Raw genomic sequence first — 4,959 nt, 5'->3', positions numbered from 1 at the left:
TGCAGGTACATCAAGTTGATTGTGGGGATTTAATCCGCTGCTCCTGAGGCTGCTGGGAGAGATTTCCCTTTCTCTTCTTTGTTCGCATAGCTCCCGGGGTTCAGCTTTGGATTTGGACCCGCCTCTGCGTGTAGGTCGCCTGAGGGCGTCTGTTCCCCGCTCAGACAGGACGGGGTTAAAGGAGCAGCTGCTTCGGGGACTCTGGCTCACTCAGGCCGGGGGGAGGGAGGGGTACGGGGCTGGGGCCAGGAGGAGGCGGGGCGAGCCTGCGCGGCAGAGGCCGGCGTGACGTTGCAGCAGCGTGAGGTGCGCCGTGTGTTCTCCCGGGGAAGTTGTCCCTGGATCATGGGAGCCTGGCCGTGGCGGGCTGCATCGGCTCCCGGGAGGGGCGGTGTGGAGAGTGACCTGTGCTGCACACAGGCTTCTTGGTGGCGGCAGCAGCAGCCCCAGCGTCTCACGCCCGTCTCTGGGGTCCGCGCTGTTAGCTGCGGCTCGCGCCTGTCTCTGGAGCTCGTTTAGGCGGCGCTCTGAATCCCCTCTCCTCGAGCACCAGGAAACAAAGAGGGAAGAAAAAGTCTCTTGTCTCTTCGGCAGCTGCAGACCTTTTCCCGGACTCCCTCCCGGCTAGCTGTGGTGCACTAACCCCTTCAGGCTGTGTTCACGCGGCCAACCCCAGTCCTCTCCCTGCGATCCGACCTCCCAAGCCCGAGCCTCAGCTCCCAGCCCCGCCCGCCCCGGCGGGGGAGCAGACAAGCCTCTCGGGCTGGTGAGTGCTGCTCGGCACCGAGCCTCTGTGTGGGAGTCTCTCCGCTTTGGCCTCCACACCCCTGTGGCTGCGCTCTCCTCCGTGTCTCCAAAGCTTCCCCCCTCTGCTACCTGCAGTCTCCGCCCGCGAAGGGGCTTCCCAGTGTGTGGAAACCTTTCCTCCTTCACGGCTCCCTCCCCGAAGTGCAGGTCCCGTCCCCATTCTTTAATCTCTGTTTTTTTTTTTTTTTTCTTTTGCCCTACCCAGGTAAGTGGAGAGTTTCTTGCCTTTTGGGAGGTCTGAGGTCTTCTGCCAGCGTTCAGTAGGTGTTCTGTAGGAGTTGTTCCACATGCAGATGTATTTCTGATGTATTTGTGGGGAGGAAGGTGATCTCCACGTTTTACTCCTCCACCATCTTGAGGGTCTCCCCTAAAGAATTTTTCATTCCCTGTAGATTGTGCCAGCGAGGTGACAGTCTGAACAGATGATGACTGTAGATCAGCCCCCTCAACCCAGTGCTTTGACACTATGTAAGCTGGGTCACTTGGAACAGTGGGAGGTGGTCTGCCTCTTTCTTCAGTCTCTCCTTTCCCTCTGTGTACAGGGGCCATTTTGGGAACCAACAATTATGATTACAAACTAAGTAAAATTAGACATATATTTGGATGAGAAATCTGGGTATCTAGAAAGGAAGTCTTCATTTCAATCTCATGCCATTGCTACTGACCCTTTGGAGTCAGGCCCAACAAGGGTCCTCCTGACCAATGTCTTGCTCACCAATATAATGAGACCAAGTTTGGTTCAGAAGCAAAGGAAAACGTAATTCTAGGATCCAAGAATGGAGAGTTTCGAGCTCCACCTCTAGAGTATACCATTCTCCCTGACAGGCCAGCAGCGGGGCTGCTTTATAGGATTACATCCCATGTTCTTATTCATTCATTCTCTCAACAAATGTTGACCATAACCATAAACTAGTAGGGACAGATAAGACCTGGTTCCAATCTTACCCGATTTTATGTTTAGTGGGGAGAAAGACACACTAAACAAACAATGACCCTAACGAGTATATAACCACAAAACCATGATGAACGTTCTGAAGGAAAGGAATGCCATGTTTTATGGATGTCTATAATGCCAACTAGATGGGTGGTCAGGCAGAGAAGGTTTCCCCAGGGAAATGATGCTTGAGCAGAATCTCTCCCGAGAGAGAGAGATATAAAATATAACAATATGAACAGAACGAAGCTAAACTTATTTATTGGCTGGCATTTGCTCTCCAGGCTCTATGTTGAACACACCTCCAGTCTGCACAACCCCTCAGCAGGGCAGGCTCTCTCGGCTTCTACTGCATCCACTGAAACACCACATTCTAAGATCAGAGGCCACAGCTGCAGGATGTGTAGGGTGCACACCTGAACATGACCTCAGTATCTTTCAAAGTTTTAGGAGGGCACCTAGTTGGGGAGTGTTGGAAGAAGGAATGCCAGCTCTCAGGAAAGCTCTTTAACCTCTGGTTCTCAATTACCAACTCTAGCTACTTCTGGCCGAAACTTCCTCTCCAAACATGTGCAGTCTATTACTATAACTATATTGAATCTAGAGAAATCAAGCTCAACATATACTATTGGGGCCTTATCAGTTATTGTAACTGTCAGAATATTGTGTTTACTATTATCATTAAGTCCCATAGGACTCTAGAGTTTATTGAAATAGTATTTTTTTAAAAAACTTGAAATGGCTTGAGAGGTCTATAAAAGCAGTTTTTGGGTGAATTCTTTCTTTAAAAACAATGTAATAATAAATAAAGAGTCTCATTGGATTATGCTAACGGATTTTCCTTAGACAATTTTAACTTCTAGGTTGGTTGGCTTTTATTGGTTGGTTTTTATCACCCACCTAGCTCTTGCCCATAATCTTGTCATGCCTGCTCAAGGAATATTGAAACCGGGCCCCATAGAGTGAACAGAAGCCAGTGGCTAACGGGAATTCTTGATCTTGTCTTGCAGAGCAACAGATAGGGAAACAGCTTGTTAAAACACTTCTGCCCTTAGACTGCCTTCACTGATTAAGCTGGCTTGCTTTCTTTCTTTCTTCCTTTCTTTCTTTCTTTCTTTCTTTCTTTCTTTCTTTCTTTCTTTCTTTCTTTCTTTCTTCCTTCCTTCCTTCCTTCCTTCCTTCCTTCCTTCCTTCCTTCCTTCCTTCCTTTCTTTCTTTCTTTCTTTCTTTCTTTCTTTCTTTCTTTCTTTCTTTCTTTCTTTCTTTCTTTCTTTCTTTCCTTATTTTTTCTCTCTTTAATTGCATGCCTTCCCAGCTTCACGTAGCCCCATTGTTTTACAGGAAATTGGAGGCAGCTCTTGTCCACTGTCAGCCGGCTAAGGCTGGTTGGGACCACTGACCCTAAAACTGGGCTTGTGCAGGTGTCCAGTGGATGGTCTTTTGACATCAGAGGACGGGAAAACTCTACCCTAAGATCATGTTAAGTGCCTCCATTTTTTTTTTTTTTTTGTGACTACCTGCTGAGCTGTAGAGTTCAAAGGCATTTCCCTCCACTCCAGGGTGCTTTCTAGTGCAATTTCTCTCCTCCTATGGGTCTAGAAATGGTAGTACAGCTTCCTATTACCTCATTGTATTAAAAGAATATACCATCCCTCTGAAAACATCACCCAAGTTTTTGCCCTCAGGATGAACTTGAGTGCCTCCATTTTAAAAAAAAAAATATTTATTTATCAATCAATTAATACACAGTATATTCATTGTTTATAACATTATATAATATATTGCTATTTATTATATAGTTTTATTTATTTATTTATTTTGGCTGCACCAGCCTTAGTTGCGGCATGTAGGATCTTTCAATTGAGGCATGCGGACTTATTTGTGGCATGCAGACTCTTAGTTGCGGCATGCAGACTCTTAGTTGCGGCATGCATGTGGGATCTAGTTCCCCAACCAGGGATCAAACCCGGGTCCCCTGCATTGGGAGCATGAAGTCTAACCCACTGGACCACAGGGAAGTCCCAAGTGCCTCCATTTTTGAATATGAGAAGCATGTAACCCAGATATGCCTGTGCAGAACACATTATCTTGCCTTTTCCCCTGTCCCCAGTCACCTTTCCCCACGCCTAAGACCTCCCTGCTTATCCCTTAATTATCCCATACCCCTCGACTTCAGGGAGGTGGATATGAGACTTGTTCTCTCATCCCTGTACTTGGCCGCCTTGTGAGTAAATTCTTTCTTGGTTGTGAACCTTGGCATCTCAGCACTTGGCTTGCTTTGAGTTGGCCAACGGACCTGCTTTGGTAACAATATCAACTCATTCAAGTCACTGTGCTCAACTATTTTGGCTCATAGAAGTTTGAAATAGAAAGATCTTAGGTCTCTCTCTGTAAAATGGGAATTAATACACTACACTCTGCTGTATTAATTTCCAATTGCTGCTGTAACAAATTACCACAAATTCAGTGGCTTAAAACAATGCAAATTTATTATCTTACAGTTTGGAAGTCAGAAATTTGAAGTCAGTTTCAACGGGCTAAAGTCAAGGTGTCAGAAAGCCTGCATTCCTTCTGGAGGCTCTAGGGGAAAATCTACTTCCTTGCATTTTCTAGCTCCAAGAGGCTGCCTGCATTCCTTGGCACTTAGCCCCTTCCTCCATCTTCAAAGTTAGGAGTGGTTGGTGGAACCTTCCTCATGCTACATCCCTCTGACATTCCTCTTTCTAGTCAAACCTCCCTCTGTCTCCTTTGTGATTACACTGGGTCCACCTGGGTAATCTAGGCTACTCTTCCCCATGTCAAGACTCTTAACTTAATTACATCTGCCAAGTCCTTTTTTACCATGTAAGGTAACATGTTTACAGGTTCTGGGGATTTACACATCGACGTCTTGGGGGGTCATTATTCAGCCTCTCATATTAGGCTACTATAACAGTGTGAATTGTTGCATTTGTGGTAAATACGTAGTCCATGGGCAAATTTTTAATAATGGAGTAAATATAACATAAATGACATAATGCTCAGAAATTGTAGTCAATGAATGAAAAGAAGCTATCCAGATAGCCCCTTGTAAGATGAATTTTATCTTTAAAGAATTTAAAAAATTTGTTTGGACTTTATCTTAAATGCTCTTTTTTCTATTACGGTATTTTAGTTTCATTCTTAACTTTTTTTTTTTTTTTTTTAACAAAGTTGGATACACTCTCCTTATTAGGAAT

The sequence above is a fragment of the Balaenoptera physalus genome (genome assembly GCF_965194825.1).
Source record: "Balaenoptera physalus genome assembly, chromosome: 17".
Taxonomy (NCBI): domain Eukaryota; kingdom Metazoa; phylum Chordata; class Mammalia; order Artiodactyla; family Balaenopteridae; genus Balaenoptera; species Balaenoptera physalus.
This window is presented reverse-complemented; position numbering follows the sequence as displayed.